Source organism: Aedes albopictus, chromosome 3, assembly GCF_035046485.1.
Source record: "Aedes albopictus strain Foshan chromosome 3, AalbF5, whole genome shotgun sequence".
NCBI classification, from domain to species: domain Eukaryota; kingdom Metazoa; phylum Arthropoda; class Insecta; order Diptera; family Culicidae; genus Aedes; species Aedes albopictus.
Genome location: NC_085138.1, coordinates 226,671,116 through 226,698,470, shown reverse-complemented (window position 1 = coordinate 226,698,470; position 27,355 = coordinate 226,671,116). Strand labels below are relative to the sequence as shown.

Genomic DNA, 27,355 nt, shown 5'->3' with positions numbered 1-27,355 from the left:
TGCCGTAATTCTGCAAAGTGACGTAAGCGACATTGATAGTTATGGCCCATTTTTCGATTATTATGCATAAAACTCTTGGTCATCCTCTAAGTTTCTTTCCATAGATGATAGATTACGACTAGATCTTGCATTTTAATACAGCAGACATACCACAGTGTTATTTTTACAACAGATATTATATATAATATACCAAAAAATATCGAAATTTTGAATGGCGCTTACGTCACTTTGCAGAATTCCGGCAGTACTGAAACCATCTAGTTGTACTGCGATCGCATGAAATGGAATGCACATTGAAAATGTAAAGATTTAATCCAGGAATACCTCGTTATTAGAATACTTCTTCGGGATGCTATATTCGCTGTAGAGTGCAGCTAGCTTGTGTTTTATTTTTTTGCCATCAAAGATCGCCCTCAACACATGTCGCTCAAATAGTGCACACGCAGGTCGCTTAATGGCGTGCTGAGACGACCGTCGGTACCGTATATTTTGTTAACGGGGCTTTTGGCGTTTTTGACCATCAACAGGTAATGTTCAAAGTTGATGTTATCCCCCAAAAAAATCAATCTTGTTCGAACTCATTAATAGTTCTCTCTGTTAAAAGTATAGTCCCGTGGGTACTGTTCTCACTTTTCTATTTTATGGACACATTTATATTTTACCCAAACCCCGCTGGAGATGATCAACATGTACTTTTACACACGATCCGCGCGCAGAATCCATCCGCTGGCAGTGGAAGTGAAGATCTTTGTTTATTGTTCTCTTCTGCTTTATTTTATTTTGCCCATGGGAAGATTCAAATATTACGTCCATCGTTTTTCGGGATTTTTAGACCCCCCCTCCCCCCTCTGTCACGCAATTTTCCTATACCCAATACACGTACTGTCACACTTTTCTGAACCCCCCCCCCCCCCTCCCCCAAATGTTGGACGTAATTTTTGAACGTTCCCCATGCAATCGCACTACCGCCGAGTGCCGACCGTGTGGTTGGTGGTCGGTCAGCTTTGGTCGCGCGGATCGTCGCGGATAATGTCGGTGGTGCCGTGCCGAGCGAGCGTTCGCTGCTCTATCAGTTCAGTTGACATTTGACTTCAGAACGGTTCGGTCGAGATTTTGAAAATTTGAACCAGTTTTTAGTCACACGTTTCGGATGACTCGTCGCGCGCCGCTGCTGATCTGTGCGGGGATCTAATCCGTTTTGCTGTGCTCTTGTTGTCGGTTTTGAAGGCGCGAAGGGTGGTTTATTGTGTGACAATTGAATGCATGCTAAATCAAACCATATTAGTGGCATAAATCATTGTGAAAGAGAGTTGCTGGACGGGAAGTGAATCAGTGACGTGAATTCGATATTTCGGTGTGGATGGTACCGAAGAAGATTGATTTTGATTTTTGGCAACCGTGAGAATTGAAGGCCGAAACAATTGCTGAAGTTTACTTTGAATTAATTTATGAATAGTGAATTAACTGTGAATACGTGGCATCAAAGGTATGATTTTTATTTATTTCTCTATGCAGGGTATTTTTAGAGAGAAGAACATCTGTAAATAGCGATTGTGCCTGTTGCACAAACAAAACAAATTATCAACAAGTTTGATTAGCATAGCATTATACCTACTTGACTGTACATGATTTATATGGCGTTTGAATATTTTTTAATCCTTAGTGAAATTAGTGTTCATTGAAACATTATTCTTTTAACTCTTCTGTTCTGGAATCAACTGTTTAATGCTTTCTAAAATTAAAAAAAAATATTATTCCACACATTTGGCGTGGACAAACAGAAGTAATACTCTGATATTTCGCATTGTACCTATACATCGGTTCAGCAAACCATTAAAAAAATATAGATGGCCACTGCCAATATAGATGGGGTCTCCAGTTAGCCTAGTGGTTAAGGCTATGGATCGCCAATCCGGAGACGGTGGGTTCGATTCCCGTTCCAGTCGGGAAAATTTTCTCGACTCCCTGGGCATAGTGTATCATTGTACTTGCCTCACAATATACAAATTCATGCAATGGCAGGCAAAGAATGTCCAATTAATTAATAACTGTGGAAATGCTCAAAGAACACTAAGTTGAAGAGAGGCAGGCCAAGTACCAGTGGGACGTAGAGCCACGAAGAAGAAGAAGAACTGCCCACCAGTGCACAATGGTCCGAATCCACGTTTTAGCAGAAAAAACTTCCTATATCTGTTATCGTTAATTTTTGACGCTTAGTTTCTCCAGAGAAGCTGTTTGCAATTGTTTGTTGCATTTTCACCCACAATTTTTGATTTGGGTGACCCACTTTTTAATTTAATGTCATTGAACCAGTTCTAGGCAAAAACGAATGGGTGACAAAACGTCGAAAGGACAAAACGTCGAAGGGACAAAACGTCGAAAAGTGTGTAAGTGTTCGTAGTTCAGTGTGGATTTTTTTTTCAGATTTTGTGTGAATTTAAAACGATCCTGTTGGTAGCTTGAGAGGGTAGACCCACCAAAATGACAGGATGACGAACTGATTAACGGGGACACACGAACATTGTCTCGTTATCTTGCCATGCACTCCATGATGCTTCAGACCCTTGATGGAACAATGCGTCCGATAATCGCCATCGCCACCCTAAAGGTGCCAGAGGTCTAGCTATACAGGCCGGAAGATGGCACTGGCAGTGTTGCATTTAAACGCGATCAAAATGCGTTGAAGTTCAAATGCGGTACGCTGCGAACAAACATATTAAATATGTTCAAATTTTGAATATTGTTCAGCTCAAAATTTGGAACGCGCGTGAGCTCGAAAGTAAACGCAACCTATAGCAAGAACTGCACTCTCAGAATGCCAACATGGTACCCTGGTACCTGGTAAACTAAAATGGGCATGTTTCTGCCATTTTTTCACCAATTCTTGGGCTGATTCGATTCAGAAACTCACCCTCTATTGAGAGGAGGAACCGGTGCGACCTTTGTGGATTGCGGAAAATCTGGATTTAGGTGCAGAATCTTATTGCCCCATGCCACAATATTCCAGGTCATTGTGGCGCATATTTCCGCGCAATAACGTATGTGTGTGCATGCGTCACAAGTCCTAGTTCAGAACATTGGGCAGGACGCACATAGGATTTGATGACACATTCAAGCTTTTGGACGTTATTTCAGCAGTAGAAGGGACTCCGAAGAAGTAGAGGATAAAGACAGGTTAGAGTAGTGATTAAGAATGTGGAAAAGTGTTGGGAGGAGAAAAGGCCGGGAAAGTTCGCGAAGTTTTTTTTTTACATACTATTGTGCGAATATTCCCTACCCGCGAAGAACTGGACTACATCCATGCCGACCCTGAGAAGTTGTTTCAGGGAGTCTCAAGAAGGCTGCCCCTGTACTAGTTGGCAGATACAAGTGAAAGAATGGGTTTCCTTTAAAATAATAAATAATTCACTATTTGCTTATATTACTCGTTTTCGACGTTTTGTTCCTAAGTAACCCATTTCAAACAATGTTGCCGAAGACACATTTTATCTAGCTCTTAATTTGAACGTTATAGGTCAATTTTAAATTTTGACTTGAAGTGATCCCTGAAAAAACGTTTTTTTTTTAAATGTATTTTTTTGTTTGATTTTTTTTCGAGTATGTGACTTTCGGAACAATTAAAGAGCGTGTAATAACGCATATTTGTTCTGAACAGGCTTCCCAAAAGTACCGCATCATGATAGCATTTTGATGGCTGTCACACTCTTATTCCCATGACAGCCTTGTGAATGCATGGTTCATCACAGCCCACAGAATAAAACTCATGCGACCTACAACATCACTGTCGGGAACTGCTCACATCGTCTGCTTTCGCTGTGCGTTCGTTCGCCGATGAAAACCTCGGCACTAGCCCAAACCGTCTCTCGTTGGCTGGACACGAAGTGACGAAAATCGCTGCGCTCGGCCCGAGCATTTTACTTCTGTTGAACGTGTCGAGTATTGTGGTATATCGCACGCTCAAAATTATCGACGCGTTTCAAATATTATGTATTTTTTCAAATAGAGAATATGTACCTGTAAGTCTTATTGTAGAAGAGTATTTTGCATAGCATTATTTTTTATCGGCATGTGAAATGCACTGCCATGTTTTCAATATAAAAGAGAGTTGAATCTCACATCAATGGTATATTTTAGCCAGAATACAATTTTGACAAACGCTGGCACAAACTTTTTTTCGCCCCTGGGGCATCTTGTGAAAGGCATATCATGTTTGTAAAAAAATATTTATTGAGCACATATTTTGTGAATAACTTTTAGCGTTAAGCCATGTGCTCCCGTGACAGCCTATGACACCCTTTACGCGACAGCTGGCTTGGTTAGCCGAAGATTGTCATCGCCATACGGCCAACAATACTGACGACGTTTCCCACTCGGCTCGATACGACTCGAGTATGCAACTGTCAGGCAAGCAGCCGAAGCAGCGGCTGTTTCAATACATCTTTCGCTCATGCGTGTGCGTGCTGTTGGCGATACATTTCTCACTGATGGTGTTGCACACGGTAAAGAGAGATGGTCTGCACACATAAGAGAGTGTCGACTCAGCCTTGCGCGGGCTGTTGCGAGAAGGATGTACATTTGGAAATCCTGGTTCTGAACATAACATATTGCTAGGCCTTTTTATTCACATGTTATGGGCAATTTTGACTAAAACACAACGTTGTATCTCATGGAGTAGGTACACTAAAAAAATTCTTTACGTTGCACTGTGAAAAGGATAGTTTTAGAGATAATTACTTTAATACTTTTCCATGTAACAGTATTTTGTTTAGCTATATATAATATATATAATATATATATATATATTTTCAAAACAAATACTGGGTATCAGACGGGCTTGGTGGTCTAGTGGCTACCGCTTCTAAATCGTATGCAGAAGGTCATGAGTTCAATCCCTGGCCCGTCCCTTTCATCCTACTTTGAATCTTTCTATCCACTTTCTCTCTCTCTCTCTCTCCTTTACATATACAACTCATGTATATTCATATGTTCATAGCCATCGCTAGAACCAGAAAGGAATTGCAAAAACTCGTTTTTCCCTTCCTTCCAACTTTCACAGCACAGTGTATATAACGCCTACAAGTTATGCAATCAATTCGAACTGTGCCGCTTGACCTTCATAGTATAGCGCATTTAGTTCACCACTGGACTATCGCACTAGTTTTCACGAGTGCGAAAACGATAATAAAAGTGCGCGATTGCATCAAATCAACTCGGTGTCTTCAGAGCACTTGTTCACCATAGATTGAAGAAATAGTGCGCCGAAGACATCAACCTGATTTGATGCAATCGCGCACTTTTATTTACGTTTTCGCACTTATGAAGTCGCAGTTCGCAGTCCAGTGGTGAACTAAATGCGGTATATTAACCACACAATCTATCACCTTACGAACACTATACAGGGGATGGCCAAAATGTTTGGGATAGGCAACTTTTTTTCTCCCTCAAAAAAATTCAACATGCTGTAACTTTTCATGGAGTGCATAAAAAAATCTCAAATTTTGACTGTTCGTCAATCTATTATATGTGCATCATTGCACAGTGGGAAAAATTGAACCCGAAACACGACTAAATTCATTTTCTCAGCTGGGTAATAAGTTCTGCCAACGGCTGAGACCATTTTCGCTTGGAAAAAGTGTGCTGAATCGATTGGTGGGGGTCTCATTGGCCGGAGGCCTCACCCTGGCCAGCTAGAGGGCCGGAACCAACCCGAGTTCCTTACGGAAAGCAAAATCATTGTCATCCAAGAATACTTTCGCGCCAGATATTTATTCTGAAGCCGCAAATCAGAAGTCAACCGCACTCCGGATAATATCAGTTGCATATTATGGTCCAATTGTGGTTCCGGAACAATCCGGGACAACCCGGAACATTAGGGTGGGGCTAATTTAAAAAAAAATCTCTGGGATGTGATTTCCCAAGTGGAAATTGATCTACTAGTCAAAACAAGTAAGCTGTACAAAAATGTGCGATTTTGGGGGTGACGCAAAGGGTTTAGGTGATTTTTTTTCTAGAGCAAACCTTTTGAAAAACATTTTAAACTAAATTTTCAATCATAATTTTTCTAGACTAAATCGGTGATTCTAGAACCTAATTGGGCTAAATTTGTGCTCAAAACTGCGATATCTCTATTGGTTTCTGAGATATTGAAAAACATTGTCGTTACCCAAAAATTAGATACCAAAATATGACATTTTTTTCAAATATCACGGAAACCAATATCACGTAAGGGGCTGCTCATAAACCACGTAGGCTTTTTGGGGGGAGGGGGGTCTGGCCAAAGTCTACGCTCCATACAAATTTCAAAAATTTTGTATGAACAAAAGTCTACGAGGGGGGAGGGGGGGGGGGTGGTTCTGAGATGGCCAAATTTTGGTCTACGTGGTTTATGAACAGCCCTTAATTTTTGACACAAATTTGGCCCAACTGGGTTCTAGAATCACCAATTTTGTCTAGAAAAATTATGTTTGAAAATTAAATTTGAAACGTTTTTTGATGGTTTGCTCTTGCAAAAATTTTACTTAAACCCTTTTGCGCCACCCCTAAAAATCATCCGAAATCGCTCTTTTTAGTACAGCTTTCCTATTTTGACTAGTAGATTACTTTCCAGTTGGGAAATCATATCCCGGAGAGATTTTTTAAAATTAGCCCCACCCTATCAGAATATCCGTATAAGCGGGTATACAGAAGACTTACTCTAATAGATATTTACATTACATTCATACCCATATTGAAAGTATGAATGAAAATAGAGAGGCAGCCAGCTGACAATGAAAGCGGCGAAGCACGAATAAAAAAATGAGAATGTCAATTTTCATTTTGATTCTTCGAATTTTTTTACTCTCTGAATAATACAAGTCAGTTAGAAGGTAAGATGTGGCCACTGATAATTCCGAGTTCCTCTATACTATGTATATCTAAATAATGCTGCAGCTTAATAAATAATACAGAATTCACAATCAATTGAGGTTGAACAAAACTATATTGGTGGCCACTAAACGGCAATCCGGAATGCTTCCGGAATCCCTCAGGGATGCTCCCAGAATTCTTCTAGGTTGGGTCAAGAATCCTTCTGGGTTACTTCCAAAATACTTCTGAGATGCTTCCATATTTTTTATAGGATGCTTCCAGAATCCTTTTGGGATGCTTCCAGAATGCTTCTAGGATGCTTTCAGTTTTCCTTCAGGATGCTTCCCAAGTTCTTATGGGATACTTCCAGATTCCATCTGGGGTGCTTCCTGATTCCTTTTGGAACATTTCCTAGATTTTCGGGAATATTACAAGAATCCTTCTGAGATGCTTCCAGAATCCATCAGGGATACTTCCAGAATTGTTCCATGACACTTTCAGATTCCATCTCGGATGCTTCCAAAATTCTTCTGAGTTGCTCTCAGAATTCTTCTAGGTTGCTCCCAGAATCTCTATGGGTTGCTTTAAGATTTATTTTGAGACACTTCCCGAGTTTTTCTTGGATGTTACCAAATTCCTTCTGGGATGCTTGCAGATTTCTTCAGATATGGTTCTAGAATCTACCAGGGATACTTACATAATCCTTCAGGGATATTTCCTGAAACAATCTGGGATGCTTCCAGATTCCTTCTGATTTGCTGTCTAATTCTTCGAGGTTGCTCGCAGAATCTTTTAGGGATGCTTTCAGATTTCTTTCGAGATGGTTCTCGAATTCTTCTAAAATGTTTCCAGAGTCCTTCTGGGATACTTCCAGAAAACTTCTACGGCGCTTCCAGTTTTTTTTTTAAAGATGCTTCCCAAGTTCTTCAGAGATACTCTCAGATTCTGTCTGGGTTGTTTCCAATTTTTTTCTGGAATTATTTCAGATTTCTTATGGGATGCTTCCAGATTCCTTCTAGGATAACTCCAGAATCCTTCTGGGACACTTCCAGATATCTTCTAGGTTTCTTAGGATCTTTCTGGGATGCTTCCAGTTTTTTTTTAAGGATGCTTCCTGAGTTTTTCTGCGATTCTTCCAGATTCCTTCTAGGATGCTTTCCAAATTCTTCTGGGATGCTTCCAGATTTCCTTTGGAATACTTCTAGATTCCTTATAGCATGTTTGCAGATTCGTTCTAAGATGCATCCAGAATCTTTCTGGAATGCTTCCAGAATACTTTAGATATTCTTCCAGAATCCTTCTGGGGTGCTTTCAGAATACTTATACGTAGCTTCAAGAATCCCGGGATTCTTCCAGATGCTTCCTGGGATGCCACCTGACTTCTAGAGATGCTTACAGAATTGTTCTTGGCTGCTTCCAAAATTTTTCAGGGTTGCTTTCAAACTCCTTATGAGAAGCTTCCAAAATCTTTCTGGGATGCTTCTAAAGTCTTTCAGGTAGGTATGCTGCCAGAATCCTACTATTTCATAATATAAGGGATACTTCCAGAATCATGCTTCCAGGATTCTTCTGACTCTTTTATGAATGCTTCAAGAGTTCCTCTGAATTGCTTTCGGAATCTTTCTGGGATGTTTTCAAATTCCTAATGGGAAGCTCCCAGAATCATTCTGGGATGCCTTCAGAATGTCTCAGTTTTGGTTGCGACTGTGATGGAATGTAACTTGAAAATGGCTTTTTCATTCTCGACAAAATTCAAATACTGCTATTTAATTTCGTCCAACGTTTCGGTCGCATATAGGACCTTCATCAGGGACTCTAAAAATGATTGTTTATTTAATTTGGTGATTTTTACAAAAATATTGGAAATTAACAATTTTTACCAATTATCACAGATTCTTCGTCCAATATGTTCTGTTGAACAAAGGTTGTCCAGCGGAATGAATTTCTGCGATCAAAAACATACATAATTACAAAAGTTATTCTTCTCAATTTTCATTCTTCCCACGCAATTTCCTTCAGTGTACTTACTCCCTCACAGCAGAATTTCTTGCAGATTTTGATGCTTGCAGATTTTTTTGTGATACTTTCAGATTCTGGGAAGCTTCCACAGTTCTTCTGGAATGCACCCGATTTTTTCCAGGGATACTTTTAGATTATTTCTGGGATGCTTCTAAAATTCGTCAGGGATGCTTCAAAAATCCATTAAAATGCCTTCTTCAAATTTAGTTTTCAATGCTTCAAAAATCTTTCAGGTATTCTTCCAGAAACCTTCTGGGATGCTTTCAAGTTGCTTCAAGGATGCCTACAAATTCCTTATGAGACGTTTCCAAAAACGGTCTGGGTTGCTTCCAGAATCCATCTAGTATGCTTCCAAAATCTATCTGGAATTCTAGAAACATTCTTGAAATTAGTCTTGAACCATCCCAGAAGAATTCTGGAAGCATCCTAAAAGGAATCTGGAAGGGCCACTCCAAGGTTTCAAGGATTCTGGAAGCATTCATTTAGAAATCTGAAAGCATCACAGGAGGAAACAGGAAGCATCCCAAAACGAATCTGGTAGAAATCCATAAGGAATTTGAAAGCATCGCAGAAAGATTATGCAAGCAACCCAGGAGAATTGGGGAAGCATCTCCAGGGTATCTACTCATACTCATAAGACAAAATGAAATTCTGTAAGTTTTCCAGGTTTTAACAGGGTTAATTAAACTTATGTTTTGTAATATTTCCAAAATTACTAAATTATGACTGGTATATCCGTTAAATATTTCATCATGAAATCCATCAGAATGGCTCCTAGAGTTTTTCTGATACATGACTTTCTGATACAGGAACTTTAACCGAAAAGTTTTTAAAAATGTGCAATATGTAAGAACTTCTAACAGGGCTACTATATTCTTAAACCAATTGGCTTCTTTAGCGGTGTTGAGATAATTCCATATTCTGAATCTGCATGCGAAACTGAGCCGAAATCCAAATTTTCATGAATTTTGGTGCCCGGGAACCTATTTAAAAATCTATTTGAAGTTTGTATGGGAGCGATTTGTCGAATAACCCCTCGTCGCATTTTGTACTAGGTGGAGCTGTCAAACAGTTACCCAGCTGTCAAAAGGTGATTTCAAAAAATCTCTTTGAAATTGATTTTAGGTATCAAAATAAAACTCTAAAAATCTGAAAAAAATCATAGTGGCTCAGAAATAGGTGCTCTTTCGTATAAAATCAAAAAATCGATACATTTTTCTTAATTTAAAAACCCAATTAAAAAAAAATATTATGATTTGTATCAGGAACATATTGAGGAATTGTCAATGAATTCTAATGCCGAATCTGCAGCAAATCATTCCAGATTTAGACCAGATTTTTTTTTACAAAACGATCTCAAATTACATCTGTTACTCCTTTAAGATGCGTACCACAATTCCGTCAAATTGTCTTGAAAAAAAAAAAGTTGCTTTTCTCCAAGATTGGCCAGAAATATTTTTGGTAATGGTATAATATTGTTTTCCAGTATTACTTTTAGAAGCGCTTGAAAATGCGATTGAAACATTTTAGGTAGTCAGTATTTTCCTGATCAATGCAACTTAAGGCGAAACTGGAAGCATTTCCTCATTTTTTTGGTTTTTGATTTTTTATTAAATAACGAAGCAATATTTTTAAAATCGGTTTTCGTGCACATGTAGAGTATGGATCAGGGTATCTTCTGATTTTTTTACGCGGTAGAAAATGTTTTTCGTTTTTGCAGAAACCATTTTTTAGTGAAATTTTGTTCAAAAATGGTTTCTGCAAAAATGCAAAACATCTTCTACCGCGTAAAAAAATCAGAAGATACCCTGATCCATACTCTACATGTGCACGAAAACCAATTTTAAAAATATTGCTTCGTTATTTAATAAAAAATCAAAAACCAAAAAAATGAGGAAATGCTTCCAGTTTCGCCTTAATAATCCAATTTTGATTATTCCTGAAAATCATTCTGCGATCCAATTTTTCCACGATTTCTCTAAGGATTTGTTAAGAAATTTATTCAGAATGGTTCCCAATAATTTCAGCCCCGAAAAATGTATTTCAGAGATAGATTCAGGGTTATTTTCAGAAACTGAAAATGTCTGATTAAATTATAACAATTGATTTCAAAATTCAAAACGGATTTCTAGTATTTGTTTAATCCGCTACGAAATGTACCCAGAAGTTCTCTAAGTATTACAGGTTACCTGAAGATTCCCGATTTTCAGGTGTTTTCCAAGTAGTAGACACCCTGATTTCATAAGGACTCTGGAGCATCCTACAATTATTCTGGAAGCATTTCCAGAAGGAATTCGGAAAGCATTCAAAAATGAATCTTGAAGCATATTAAAAGAATTCTGAAAGCAACCCAGATGGATTCTAGAAGCATCCCTGATGGATTCTAAAAGCAGCTTATGAAGGAATCTAGAAGCATTCATGTTGCATTTTGCAAGCACACCCGAAGGATTCCGGAAGCATTTAGTAACGAATCCGGAAACATCCTATAAAAAATCAAGAAGCATTCCAAAAGAATTCTGCAAGCATCCTAGAAGAGATTCTAGAAGCATCTCAGAAGGTGAAGTAAAATTTTTGCTACAGCAAACCTTAAAAAAACGTTTCAAATTTAATTTTCAATCATAATTTTTCTGATTCTAGAACCCAGTTGGGCCAAATCTGTGTTCAAAATTGCGTTATATTGGTTTCCGAGATGTTTGAAAAAAAAAATCATATTTTGGTATCTAACCCAAAAAATACCATAATACGACATTTTTTTTTCAAATATCTCAGAGACCAGTAGAGATATCGCAATTTTGAGCACAAATTTGGCCAATTGGGTTTTAAAATCACCGATATAGTCTAGAAAAATTATGTTTGAAAATTTAGTTTGAAATGTTTTCCAAAGGTTTGCTGTAAAAAAAAACACTTAAACCTTTTACGCCACCCCTAAAGATCAACCAAAATCATTCATTTTTGTACAGCTTACTTATTTCGACTAGTAGATCGATTTCCATTTGGGAAATTATATCCCAGAGAGATTTTTTAAAATTAGCCCCACCCTAATGTTCTGGGTTGTCCCGGATTGTTCCGGAACCACAATTGGACCATAATATGCAACTGATATTATCCGGAGTGCGGTTGACTTCTGATTTGCGGCTTCAGAATAAATATCTGGTGCGAAAGTATTCTTGGATGACAACGATTTTGCTCTCCGTAAGGAACTCGGGTTGATTCCGGCCCTCTAGCTGGCCAGGGTGAGGCCTCCGGCCAATGAGACCCCCACCAATCGATTCAGCACACTTTTTCCAAGCGAAAATGGTCTCAGCCGTTGGCAGAACCTGTTACCCAGCTGAGAAAATGAATTTAGTCGTGTTTCGGGTTCAATTTTTCCCACTGTGCATTGGTACAAATTTGGGCTCGATTGATTAATTTTCCGCGAAGTTAGAACCGTTTGGGTAAAACACTATTATTTATACAACTAATTTTTGAACTGTCATATCTCGGAAACCAGTGAATCGAATTGAATGAATTTTTTAACGTTTATCAACAATATATTGATACTTAATACAACGTTATAAAATGTAATATTTTCTCACGGCGAATTAAGTTATACCGGATTGAAATTTTTACCCATATAGAGGAAAATAAGTCAAATTTACAATACCACACAAAAATTACTAAATGTGTTCTTCCTTCAATCTTAATAGGCTCTAATATATCTGATTAGAGATATCTTGAGAACAGAAGTGGAAAATCTTTGGATATCAACACTAAAATTTATTGACATTGATGTAAAAAAATTACATTTTTTCGAGAAAAATCCAAAAAGTGTCAATCCATGATAACTTTTTTCAACGTTTGAAAAGTACCTTTGTTTTAATAGTTTGTTAAACATTTACAAAATTTCATTCAATTCGGTTCACTGGTTTCCGAGATATGACACCTCAAAAATGAGCTGTCTGAAAAAGAGTGTTTTACCCGAACGGTTCTAACTTTGCGAAATATTAATCAATCGAGCCCAAATTTGTGCCAATGATGCACACATAATAGGTTGACAAACAGTCAAAATTTGAGATTTTTTGATGTGCTCTATGAAAAGTTATAGCTTGTTCAACTTTTTTGTGAGACAAAAAAAAAGTTGCCTATCCCAAACATTTTGGCCATCCCCTGTAAATAAATATCCATGGATCACATCACCGACCCACCGGTGACTCCCAGATCTCCCATCCTTTCCGTCTAACAAATACCCCAGTCCGTGCTGGTTGTGGGGATGCAGAGGTGCTCTCGGTCTTTAGTAGCAACAACCAGCACAATCTAACATTCCTTTCCCTTCCCAACTGACTATAAGCACGTGGCGCCGTTATAGATCAAAAATGTATGAGCTGCTTAAATTGCACTTTGAGAATAAGTCCCAGCCCTTATTCATTTGGATCTCAGTGCAATTGGTACCAGCTCAGATCAATCACGGAGAAGCAACCATTGACATGCATAGTCAGATTTGATCGTTGATCGTTTTTCATCCTCCGGTGATACCCCAAAAATTCTTGTTGATATTCCTGCAGGGCTTTATCCCGTACTTTCTACAGGAACTCCTCTTGTGATGTACTCAGAGATTTAGATATTTCTACTATTATGCATTCATCCATTAATAAATCTACGGATAACACAAATTTCCCAAATGGAACAGAATGTGCCACTGGAACCGACCTACTGATAAATAAATCTGGGAATTTTCCTTAACACTTCTTTTCTGGAACTCTTCTTAGGACTTGTTCAGGGATCTTTCTAGGAATTTCTTATATTGTTTCTCTGTAAATGCCTGAAATTTCTCTAGAGATTTCACTAGGATTCCTCTATTAGATTTTCCGAACGGGCCTCCTCTACCAGGTAAAATCCCTACAGGAATCCGTGGGAAATACGGATTCCTAGGGATTTTACCTGGATAACCTCTTTGTATTCCTATACGAAAATCTCTTAGTATTCCTTCTGAAAATCCTTGAGAAATTCATGTTGAAAATTATCTTGGATCTTCTGGATGCTGGAATTTATCAACCCGTTTCTGCTGTAATTCTTCCTGGAACTGCTCCAAATATTTCCCCAGACTGAGAACAACAGAGATTTCTTCAAATATTATAATAGACAGTGAATCAAAATTCAGCCATCGCGCAACAATAATGACAATGTCGCAACCTGAATTTGTTGCGACAATCTACCCAATGCGACATAAGTTTGTCCCAATATGAACAGAATAGGATAAAGATCGAGTACCACGATTTTAGATATTTTTAAGCCTTACATTGTGATTTTCGAGCGGTAAATTCGAGTCGGTAAACACTGCAAGATTGCTAAAGATCTATCATCAAACGGTTTCGATTTTGGGTTAATAATAATTGATTTTTTCACGGGTTGAAAAGTACGCAACGCCTACACAAACAACACCCAAACCCCCCTGTGCACGGGCTTGTCTTCAGGAAAGCCTTCAGAGTTACGTCCCGTAATTCCTCGGATATTTTCTCCAGGAATTCCCCCAAAAAATTCTTCAAAAATTTCTCCAAAAATTTTTTTATAGCTGGAAATTAAAATGGAAAGGCAGCGGCAACGTGGCGAATTCGGGTAGTATGAGTTATGACGTTCTTTTCAATCAGATGTTGGCTTATTTTCACAGCTAAAGCAGGTAGAGCTCTACACCCGCGTTTCAGGCGGGTGTACAGCTCTACCACCGTTCCAAATGTCCATGTCGTCCACAAAGCACACAAATTGACCGGATTTGTGAAAATCGTTCCGCGGCTGTTTTGCCCAGTTCGTCGCACACACCTTCCAGAGCGATGTTAAAGAATAGGTACGAGAGTCCGTAACCTTGTCGCAGTTTCCGGCGAGATTTGAATGCACTGGATAGTTAACTCGAACCCCTTACACAGTTTTGCACACCCCGAGCAGAGGAGAATATCAAATTCATAACATATTATAATTTGTTATTATTAACTTTATCAAAGTATTACTTTTTTATAACATGTTTTGTTGGGCAATCTTATTTTGTTATGATCAAGTTTTTGAGATTCATCCACTAAATAACATTTCAATTATATACTTTGTTGTAGATCAAGTCTAGTTATTATTCTACTATTGAAAATGTTCAAATATGTGTTGAACTATAACACAACAATAACAAGTTTATTAATTCACTGCAAGAATCATTGTTATTAAATTGTTATTGAACCAAGCAAAACATGTTATTAAATTGGTCTTCCAGGAACATTTTTTTGTTATGATTTTTGTTATTTTGCCGCTTGTGACAGGCAAGCTTATAACATAATAAGATATGTTAATAGCATAAAAAATACTGATTCCATTATACAGTTATTATGCCAAAATTACATATTTTATTATGCTGTTGATATTCTCTTCTGCTCGGGACCGTCCATCGTTGCTTTAATAAGTCTAGTCAGCTTCCCAGAAAAGCCGTGCTCGTCCATGATTTTCCATAGCTCTGTGCGATCGATACTGTCGTATGCCGCTTTGAAGTTGACAAACAGGTGATGCGTTGGGACTTTGTATTGACGGCATTTCTAGATGATTTGCTGTACGGTAAAGATCTGGTCCGTTGTCGACCGGCCGTCGATGAAGCCGGCTTGATAACTTCCCACATTCGTTTTAGGTGACAGATGACGAAAATGATCTAGGATAACACTTTGTAGGCTGCATTCAAAATAGTGTTAGAAGAATAGAAGTTCTCACATTCCAAATGGTCGCCTTCCTTGTGAATGGGGCAGATTATCCCTTCCTTCCACTCCTCCGGTAGCTGTTCGGTTTCCCAGATCCTGACTATCATACGCTGCAGACAGGTGGTCGACTTTTCCGAGCTCATCTTGATGAATACAGCTGCGATACCATCCTTATCAGCTGCTTTGTTGGTTTTGAGCTGATGAATGGCATCCTTAATTTCCCTCAGCATGGGGGTTGGTTCATTTCCGTCCTCCGCTGCACTAGTGTCGTCGTTTCTTCCGCTGCCGTGGACTCCTGTGCCTACGTTCTCCACGCCGTTCAGGTGCTGATCGAAGTGCTGCTTCCACCTTTCGATCACCTCACATCTGTCCGTCAAGATGCCTCCGTCCTTATCACTGCATATTCCGCGGCTCGCTGCACGAAACCGTTGAGGGATGCGTTGAGTTTGTGGTAGAACTTCCGTGTTTCTTGGGAATGGCACAGCAGTTCCATTTCTTCGCACTTCACATCTTCCAGGCAGCGCTTTTTCTCCCGAACGTAACGTTCCACGTTCTGTCGGGTCCCTTGCTGCAGCATTACTACCCGCACTGCGTTCTTTTCCTTCATAATCGTTCCGCACTCTTCGTTGAACCATTCGTTCCGTCGATTCCATTCCACGTACCCAATGGTACTCTTGGCTGCATCGTTTATGGCTGCTTTCATTGTACTCCAGCAGTCCTCTAGAGGGGTCTCATCGAACTCGCCCTCGTCTAGCAACGCGGCCTCGAGATTCTGCGCGTATGTTGAGTATGTTGGCATTGTACATTGTGTATGACGAAGAGTTTTCGGCGCAATTTGGCCATCACTAGGTAGTGGTCGGAGTCGATATTGGCGCCACGATAGGTCCTGACGTCGGTAATGTTGGAAAAGTGCCCTCCGTCAATCAGAACGTGGTCGATTTGCGATTCCGTCTGCTGTGGTAATCTCCATATGCTGTGTTGGAAGAAAAGTGCTACGTATGGGCATATTTTTGGAGGCGGCCAAATCAATGAGTCGTAAGTTGTTTTCGTTCGTCCGCTGGTGGGCGCTGAACTTTCCAAACGTCGGTCTGAATTCCTCCTCCTGACCTACCTGAGCGTTTAGATCTCCTAAGTATGATGATCTTGACGTCGTGGCCTAGGCAGCGGTCGTATTCTCGTTCAAGTTGTGCGTAAAATGCATCCTTGTCATCATCAGTGCTTCCGGAGTGTGGGCGGTGTACGTTTATTATGCTGAAGTTGAAGAATCGACCCTTGATCCTCAACCTGCACATTCTTTCGTCGATCGCGCACACATTTTCAACCGAACACGCGTCTTTGCATATCATCCATCACGATGAAAGCTGTTCCCAGCTCGCGTGTGTTGCCACAGGTCTGGTAGATCTCTAAACGTGAGTATGCGGGTGCTCCCAATGAAGTTGAGAGATCGGCTGTTCCACGTACCGAGTTTACAATGGCAAGTCCTTTGTGTTCGCTGGGGTCGTTGCCGTTGGTCTCGGTTCGTATTATTCTGTTGCTGATTTTCCGTTACAATATTTTTTTTACGGCTGCTTCGTAGGGCCTGACACCAACTCCCTACTTTCCGGAGGACCACAGTGTACAGTTTAGCCTAGCCTAGAGTTCTTCCCTGGCACTCGGACGTTGATCAGCCACCCCTAACATGGGGATCAGGCGCTGTTGTGAGCCGCTCCTCCTGGAGAACAGACGCTCAGGTTTGCAGAAGCAAACACACCCCCCCCCCCTTCCCCTTCCCTGTCAGCAAATGATCAAAGTTACCTGATCTTCACTAAGATATCTCGTAGTTTCCAGCGGATACCACGCGGATTCGAGTTGCTGGGCAGAGGGTAAAGGATCACAATGGGATCTGAATTGCGCAACATACCCAGCCTATTCCCATAATTCGTATGAATTGTTGATGACTTCTACAAAGTTCTTTGGAATGTAGGCACCTACAATAATACCAAAGGGTTTGATTATTGAACGCTTACAGCGCCACCTAGTGGCAAAATTCGAAAATTTAAAATTTCTGTACACATTTGGCCAAGTTTTCCCATACAAACTTCAAGCATTTTGAGCGCCCCCTTAGGCTCAACCGATTTTGCTCAAATTTTGAACGTAGCTTCTAAGAGTTCAAAACAACTAATTTAGGAGGTAAGACTTGGCATTTTTCGAAATTTTTGTTTGTATGTGGGCCACCTTAAAGGAATAACAATACATAGCAACAAAATCATGTTGTTTCGCCAAGCAATGCCAACGCTATAACTTTTTTCATAAGCATCAGATCACTTCGTGGTCTTCGACAAAGTTTTTCAGGACACCCTAGACTATATTTTTACTTTATCGGTTACATGGTTTTAGAAAAATTCGAGCTTGTTATAAGAGAAATGCAAAAAAGGGTTTTTCCCATGCAAAACCCCGTACAAACTTCAAACGCGATGCGCAAAACGTAGACATAACCGATCGTGCCCAAATTTTGCACACTTATTTGGGTCCTGAAATGGGATCAAAAAAGCTTTGATCTGATGGGATACTATTGAATTTTTCATTTTTCCATATAAACGATGACCCACTCTAATAACTACATGCATATGAAATAAATATTTATTTGTAAAATTTAATACCTCTTCGAAGCTGACTACAAATTTGTCACCTTCTTTGTTTTTGGTGCTTTTCCGTGCGTTTCATTGGAAGTGGAAATATTTTCTCTATTTTTGATACTGAACAGCATATTTAACTGACATTCAAAATGTAGGTCATTACATAGTTGAATACTTTTCGTGTTCCAATAAAAATTTACCAAAATTTAGTAGATATTATGTGATAAATATCATAAAACTCCCTAGGTGGGCCAAAATACCTCCACTACCCTACCTACTTTATCGACGTCCACCAGTCGGCAAAGAAATGCCTGAATCAGTAACTCTGTAAATTCTCTTAGACCACTAAGCTGTAAGGCAGGCCTTGTCCTGATTACATATACATCAAGTTACGAAGGTAAACTTAGACTACCGGAAGATTTCAACTATATTAGCTAAACTGTGGTCTGCAAGGTGAACTTCAATATAGCACAATTATTTACTCGATGATTGAATCTCACTGTGCAGACCAAACAAAAACCGATAAACGGGTTAAGAAACAGAAATAACCAGTTTTCGGTCTCTTCCGGCTGATCTGCCAATGTTACGGTCAGCTCAAGCCAACTCGGAACTATCAATCTATCTATCATCCAAGTTGTGCTTCCACATCGATCCTCACCTTTGTGCTGGCGCCCGCAAACGGCGTAAACCCAACAAAAAAAATGATCGTCCTCGGATCGATCAGCATCTTTAATAATGTACACACTTTCGATTTCAATTGCCCACTCCGGTGCACATGTGTGTCAGCGGTCAAGACGACGACGTGACGTGCTGGACAGGAGAAGCACCAAAATCGTCGAGATTTGGCGAATACGAAAATCAAAACAAAACCGTAATCTTGCGGAATTATGCGTCGTCATCGCACATGGCCGCCGGTGCATAAGCCGCTCTGGCAAGAAGCTTACCGGTTAAGGTGAAGGCGGTTGAGTGAGCACGTTGCTGGGAGCATGGGGCTTCGATTTTGGTGACCTGAGTTATTCATTGTGGTATTTAGACGTTTGGAATTACTTATTACTAATGAGTTAATAATCGCGCCTCATGGCTTTACGTGCAGGTACGGGAAGGTAAGCATGGGCATGGTAAATATAGACGCCATTGAAGTCATTAGTCTCTTCCTAGCAGATCCTATTCCTACTTCCCTGTGGCACCGACAGCGCAACCTTAAGGAAGATCTCTGTTCTATTTTTTTTGGTTTTATTTCTGTGTATTTTAACTAATGCTAATTCTACACTTCTTGTATGTTGTCCATGTTGTTACCGGCAAACCGGCATGATAGCAAATCGAAAACTCGATTTGTATTCAACAGCAAATTGATATCACATTTTGATACCTATCAGTTTGTCTTGACTAAATTTGATTTCAGATACCTTACCTAGATTTCTAAAATTTGCATGTTCACTAGCGCCGCCTAGTGTCAGAATAGCGAAACAAGTATCTCGTTTTATATAAGTCTATGTGATTTCTAAAATTTGCAAGTTCACTAGCCCCGCCTAGTGGCAGAACTGCGAAACAAGTGTCCCATTTTATGTAAGTCTCTGTATGTATCAGGTATCAGAAGGCCAGCTCTAGAGGCACGTTATCCTTTATTTGGGACATTTGTGCCATCGCCATACAAATAAGCATATTTCATCATTTACCTGAGGGAGAATGGGACAAGGAATGGAAATTTGGAAAGGGAAAGGTGATGAAATTGGAAGGGGTGCCCTAGAAGAGAAAATGAACGCATAAGCGCAACGAGAGCTCATGCCCATACCACAACAGGTTTAATCAATGCCCTGAAAAGAACACTGTAAAACGCATAAGCGTGAAGAGAACCTATAGCTCATAGGAGGTAGCTTGTGACGTCATTTGGCTTTCAATATGACATTGAAAGGCACGTCATTGAAAGCATCTTTAATTCAAGAAATCACCCCAAAACTACGTTTGAGCGAGTGCTTTCTTGAGTGTAAAAGAGTCACGGTGGGCATCCCGAATTGGGAGGCATGTGAGGGGTCTCCAGTTAGTCTAGTAGTGGTTAAGGCTATGGATCGCCAATCCGGAGACGGCCGGTTCGATTCCCGTTCCGGTCGGGAAAATTTTCTCGACTCCCTGGGCATAGTGTATCATTGAACTTGCCTCACAATATACAAATTCATGCAATGGCAGGCAAAGAAAGCCCTTCAATTAATAACTGTGGAAGTGCTCAAAGAACACTAAGTTGAAGCGAGGCAGGCCAAGTCCCAGTGAGGACGTCGAGCCATAAAGAAGAAGAAGAAGAAGTGAGTTCACATGAAGAGGCATGTTAGCCAGACGTACATCATAGATGTGATATTTTTTTTATTATTAACGTACAATGCGTTTCAAGCATTTCAGAAAGAACGAGGTAACCAGATAAATCTGGAACTCATACCTTCTTCATACAATGCACGCACTCTTTCGTGATAAAACTATAGAGTAATTTCACACCATGAAAATACCCAATAAAAACTACAAGAGTTCAAAACATGTTTGAAATACTCAAATCTCTCGGGAGAAAAATAGGACAAAACCTCATTTGTTCCTGGAGATTTGAAGTAAGCAGAGTGCTCACTAAAAAGCTTATATAGCTACAATACTCGGGACAGGAGCTAGAGATTCGTAGCTATCCAAAAGACTGGTTTATCAGAAGATATTTTGAGCTGGAACAGATCAGAGTTCTATTCAAAAATACTTCTTGCGGTCCGCACAGACCACAGAGGAAAAGCTTCTTTTAACCTTTTGTAGCCGATTTGTTTCGTCGCTGTCGACGCAACCTCGCTGGTGTCGAATACGTTTGTTATGCTCGGTTTCATCGCCGGGGGCATATATGACCCCTCCGGCTCCAAAGGGTTAAAGCAATAGTTATGGTATACCACAATGGAGGGCGTTGAAGTAACAAAACCACAATGAAACTCGCTTGGAGTAACAATGGAAGCGAGTTATCCATACAATGTGGTCGCAACAATTAGTACATGTTCCCTAGTTTGCTGAGCAGGGACGCCTGAATACGCAAAATTTGCGAAGGAACACTCAAAAGTGCTACGAAGGTTAAATGGAGACTCCTCATCTGACACATGACAAATTCTGCTCATGCAGAGTTGGGTTAGGTGCAATTCTATGTTAAGTTATCCATAAACTGTACTACCTAAGTATTCCACCAAACTGAAACATCTCAAATTAATGTTTGAGCTACTTCAGATGATATAATCATCGTAGCAATTCTGCCAAATATCAGCGAAAAGATGCTGAAAACAAGAGCTTGGAAAGCATGAGCATGAGCATGAGCATAGATAACCGCACAATTCGTAGTTGCTACTCCGTGATTGACCAGAGCAATCGAAATTGCACAAGGAACCAATGAATAGGGCTTGGGACTAGCTTACTATTCTCAATGTACACAGTTCGAGAGCTCTCAACTTTAATAAGGTCAATAACGGCGCCGGCCACGTCCTTACGGTCATCGAGGATGGGGGGGAATGTTAGTAAGACAAACATTGTTATAAAGACCGCGAATCGCTGCATCTCCACGTTTGTCTCAGGAAGGATTTTTTTGTTAGTAGGGTAAGGTACATTGTCAGTCCGGGAGTTACCTATGGTTGGTGATATGATTTGACAATTGATCAGTATACACAAACCGCCGTTAACAACCGACCACTTTTCGACGCAAAAAGAAAATTCTATCGCGCGTCTCCACTCCACTAGGGAGCAGAAACCTTTGGTCTATTCCACACAGAAATACACTGAACGCGACTCACTTGTCGGCGCCCTGATTTTTTTCTCGACCGGCGAGCCCGAACTAACACTTTTCACTCTTTTGTGTAAATGCAAAAATGAAAGAAAATATTTATTATCAACTAAAAGTGTATTGAGAACTAGCGCCGACGGGAAGCGAAAAATTCGGAACCGACTCGACGCACGACGCGTCCACCGCGCACTGAATTCAACCGCGTCGATTTTATTCTTTCTCGTTCACACTGCAGCGCGATGGGAAGCAAAAAATTCGGAACCGACTCGACCCACGACGCGTCCGCCGCGCACTCCGTGATGAAATTTCCAATATTTGTTAGATAAATGCACAAAAACCAGAGCAGAATTTTATACATCCTTGAGCATTACCGTAAAATGGGGTGTTAAGAACTCATGGGGTGTTAAGGGATTCATCTTTACTCACTACTTTGAAAAATCGCCAAATCCTATAAGAATTGATTTGCTTATTCCTTATTCGCTTCAAATGTGTGTTGGAAATAAAGGCATACTATAAGGATTACCACTCATGAAAATACGTTTTTAACTAGACACTAGACATCAAAAATAGAACGGCATTGCTTTCTCTCAATTTCACTACCATTGAAACATTCATTTGTGAGGTCAAAAATATTATTAGGAAAAATATTTAGGTAATTGTAAGGTGTTCTACAACTCATTTCAATCGAAACTAGGGTAAAATATTTGATGTAACTAAGGTGGTTTTCAAACCCAAACATTTTTTGTGAAAAAAGTTTAGTTTCATAAACTGATGGGGTGTTAGGGGATTAAATTTCTCATATAACTTTTTTGTTTGTATCATGAAGTTTTAAGGCGATTGATTCATTGTATAACAGTTACTATTCTGAATGACGTATTACGGATTTTATTTTTGGTCATAGACATCCCAACAGTTGCTATGGATGATAAATTCAACTAATGCAATATAGATCTTAAAAAAACAAGTGTTAGATTGATACATATAATTAGAAAATTGGTCAAATAATTATTACTCAATGCCGCAGTTGTCCCCTCTTTACAGAAGTTTGTGTTCTTTAGGTGTTTTGTTATGTTTTTACGAAGGTGTATTCTCCAAAATGGATTTTCCGTCTGTTTTCTTATTTAAATATTATTAATGATTGGCGCTAGCTTTTTAAAAATGTGGAATATGCTCACTTGTTTCATATATTTTGTAAACCAGACTGCCACTAACTCTTGCAAAAGAAAGTATTTATGAAGATGAATCATGGCCGCTAAAATATCTCAGAATCTAAAATACGACCTATCAGCGGTGTTCCAGAGTATAAATATCAGCATTGATTACACAGTTTACACCCTGAGCCATCTAATGATGCTTGCATTTAAAACACTTCAATAAAATGAGTTTTTAAGTGCACAAAAAACTGTAAATACACATAGTTTACAACCTGTTGGTCAGCCTGAACTTTTCAATTTGGTTTCTCTAGATTGTAACTATGAATAATGTGTTTGTTGAAAATTGAAGCCACTCAGGAACAATTGACGGTATTTTTCCAAATTTCGAGGCTTTAACAAAAAAAAACTCATACAAAGGTAGATGACAATGAAACTGTCCCTGCACCTTCAGGGCTATGATAATCTTTTTCGGTGATGCTCAAGAAATATTACAGTCACTGTTTACTCTTGGGATCTTTTCGGCGTATTAGTCTTCTCGTAAAAATCAAAAACTACGGTTTGATTTCTTTCTCCAACGTTTCGATCCTTATTGGATCGAAACGTTGGAGAAAGTAATCAAACCGTAGTTTTTGATTTTTACGAGAAGACTGATACGCCGAAAAAATCCCAAGAGTATAACTGCAACAGTCGTGATTAAAGCAATTAAAAGTCACTGTTTACAATAAGTCATTTTTAACCTTTCTTTCAAATATAAGAACTTTTGCATTCATCCCCTTAAATTCCTTAACACCCCATTTTCATATTTTCCAAAGAATCGCACAATTTGTTAAATATCTTCAATTTCTCCAAAAAATCGTCAAATTTTGTAATCTATACACGTAGCAGGCAGCAAGATAATGATCGGATTGCTTTTCCTGAAAGTTTCAAGAAGTAGAACCCATCAATTAATGGGGACGAACAATTTTTCCGTCCCTTAACACCCCATTTTACGGTATTGATTATTTCAATAAAATGGAACGAACTCACAAATAAACATCCTTCGAAGTGTCCAATGCGTATGTGTTGCGGCATCTCCCACAAACTGGCCTCTTCTCCGAACACTGAACCGCTAACCTACACACGGGTACGACGATGTGCACATTCAAATTGACGACGACGACGCCGACGCGGCCGATCCGAATGAAAAAAGCGACACTTCCATTTTGGATTCCCGCAGAAAATCACTCTTAACCCCATACTAACACGGCGGAACGACGACTCGCGGCGGAGGGACAACGAATACTGGTTGGAACTAGCCAACACTTTGGATGCCCGCAGAAAATCACTTTTAACCCCACACTAACACTGAGAGACGACGACTCGCGGCGGAGGAACAACGAATACTCGCTGAAAACAAGAGCTTGGAAAGGATGAAAATACTGTAAACGTTATTCTAAAATATAGCCTGTTCAGGACACGACACTTCATTTATAATGAAAGAAGCAAAACTGGATTCACACGGTAACCTATACAGAAGTTATCCTATGAAGATGAACTTTTTGAAGTAGAGCCACTTGGGCTACATACGCTTTACGCCTCAAATTTGAGACTTAGGAAGGGCAACTGATTATCTCGGAGAAACGCAAGGTTCAATGCACCATTGCTCCGGTTAGCGTAGTAAGGGCGTAATACTGTGGAGGATGCCCATTCTCCACAGGCTCCCTTAGTAATTAGGTTTTTATTAGACCCCCCTAGCCATTCATTCCTTGGTACGGTAAGCATAAAGCCGCATAACACCATGAATTAGGGGTCACCTGTTTAGTGAACGCTTACCACTGGATCAGGCGATTCTTAGGCAATTGAGACAACCGCTACCTACATTACACAGCTAACAAGGCTGATTGGGAAAATAAGTTAACATTGATGGTCAACTTCCAAACGAGCCCGAACAGCCCGAGAATCTGAGCTATGCGATTTCTAATACTTGCAAGTTCACTAGCGCCGCCTAGTGGCAGAATTGCGAAACAAGTGCCCCATTTTATGTAAGTCTCTGTCCTACTGATCAGCTTTGCCGGATACACCAACCTTCTAAATTACCAGGATTCTGAACTGATATTTTTAAAACTGTCATGTTACTAGCGCCACCTAGTGATATCGCAAGAATATTTACAACCCAAACTATCCCATTTTTATAAGGTACTTGCGTTTCCATCCAGCGGAGGGTGGTGACGCCGCAGATGGCTATTAACACCCTCTTCCACACGCAAAACGTGCGTCGTGCAGTGATGCTGATTTAAGGAAGTTAGAAATCATGCGAATAAAATGTTCATCTTTTCAAAATTTAAAAACGCCTTTATCTGAAGTGCAAAAGGGGGGCGCGAATGCTGCAACACCGTACGAGAGCGAATGAGGCACGTTACAGACAGGCGCGGAACAGGCAGAAATCAGTCATCCGGATGAAGAAGCGCCAGCAGGAAGAACGAGATCGCGAAGCGATGGAAGAGCTGTACCGCGCTAAGACACACGAAAGTTCTACGAGAAGCTGAACCGCTCGCGCAGAGGCTTTGTGCCACAATCCGACATGTGCCGAGATAATCACGGGAATATTCTCACGAGCGAGCGTGAGGTGGTCGAGAGGTGGCGGCAGCATTACGATGAGCACCTCAAAGGCGACGTTACAAGTACCGAAGGTGGCGTGGCAACAGATCTAGGAGTATGTGCACAGGACGGAAGACTTCCGGCCCCTGACCCCCAAGAGATAGAGGAGGAGGTTGGCCGGTTGAAAAACAACAAAACCGCTGGAGCAGATCAACTATCAAGGAAGCTTCTAAAATACGGTGGAGAAGCACTGGTGAGAGCACTACACTGGGTCATTACCAAGATTTGGGAGGAGGAAGTATTACCGCAGGAATGGATGGAAGGTATCGTGTATCCCATCTACAAAAAGGGCGACAAGTTGGATTGCGGGAACTACCGCGCGATCACACTACTGAGCGCTGCCTATAAGACACTCTCTCAAATTTTATGCCGCCGTCTATCACCGATTGCAAAAGAGTTCGTGGGGCAATATTAGGCTGGATTTATGGGTGAACGCGCTACAACGGATCAGATGTTCGCCATCCGTCAGGTGTTGCAGAAATGCCGCGAATACAACTTGCCCACACATCACTTGTTCATCGATTTCAAATCGGCGTATGATACAATCGATCAAGAACAGCTATGGCAGATTATGCACAAATACGGATTCCCGGATAAACTGATACGGTTGATCTAAGCGCCGATGAATCGAGTGATGTGCGTAGTTCGAGTATCAGGGACACTCTGGAGTCCCTTCGAATCTCGCAGAGGTTGATTGATTAATTTGTCTATATTAAAGAGATTTTCAGCCCTTGGCTGGTTCGTCTCTATCGATCTCGCAGAGGGTTACGGCAAGGTGGTGGTTTTTCGTGATTGCTGTTTAACATTGCTTTAGAGGGTGTAATTAGGAGAGCAGGGATTAACACGAGTGGTACGATTTTCACGAAGTCCGTTCAGCTGCTTGGTCTCGCTGATGATATTGATATTATTGCTCGTAAATTTGAGACGATGGTGGAAACGTAAATCCGACTAAAGAGTGAGGCCAGGCGAATCGGACTAGTCATTAATGTGTCGAAGACAAAGTACATGATGGCAAAGGGCTCCAGGGAGGAATCGAGGCGGTTGAAGAATTCGTGTACTTAGGCTCACTGCCCGGGTAGAGGAAAAAAGCTCAATAATAGCATATTTTGATATTGAGATCAAAATGTGATATTAGTTTGATTGATATAAGAGATAAAAGATCTGAAAATAATATCTAAAATTTACTCCTGGAACATCATCATCAGATCATAATTAGATCTTGTAAGATCTAATCAATAGCAGCAAGCTATTTGTTTGATCTTGTAATATCAAATTTTGATATTGTTCAGATGTTCCAGGAACATTTTTCAGATATTATTTTCAGATCTTTTATCTCTTATATCAATCAAACCAATATCATGTTTTGATCGTCAGTATTTCACCTCTACCCGGGTGGTGACCGCCGACAACGACACCAGCAGAGAAATTCAGAGGCGCATTGTGGCAGGAAATCGTGCTTACTTTGGACTCCGCAGAACTCTACGATCGAATAAAGTTCGCCGTAACACGAAGTTAACCATCTACAAAACGCTTATTAGACCGGTCGTCCTCTATGGGCACGAAACATGGACCCTACGTGCAGAGGACCAACGCGCCCATGGA

At 40.2% G+C, this 27,355-nt stretch overlaps 1 protein-coding gene across 2 annotated transcripts in view; it reads left to right on the top strand.

Annotated features, from left to right (window-relative positions):
* The first annotated feature begins 997 nt into the window (after nucleotides 1-997).
* The window catches only part of LOC109419481 (group 3 secretory phospholipase A2), an 89,073-nt gene continuing 62,715 nt past the window's right edge, over nucleotides 998-27,355 (top strand). Inside the window, exon 1 of one of the 2 annotated variants that reach the window (XM_019693703.3) lies at nucleotides 998-1,486. The gene's annotated coding sequence lies outside the window, so the exon portion shown is untranslated. The remainder of the gene's footprint in view (nucleotides 1,487-27,355) is intronic. The other variant, XM_019693704.3, reaches the window with a different exon arrangement.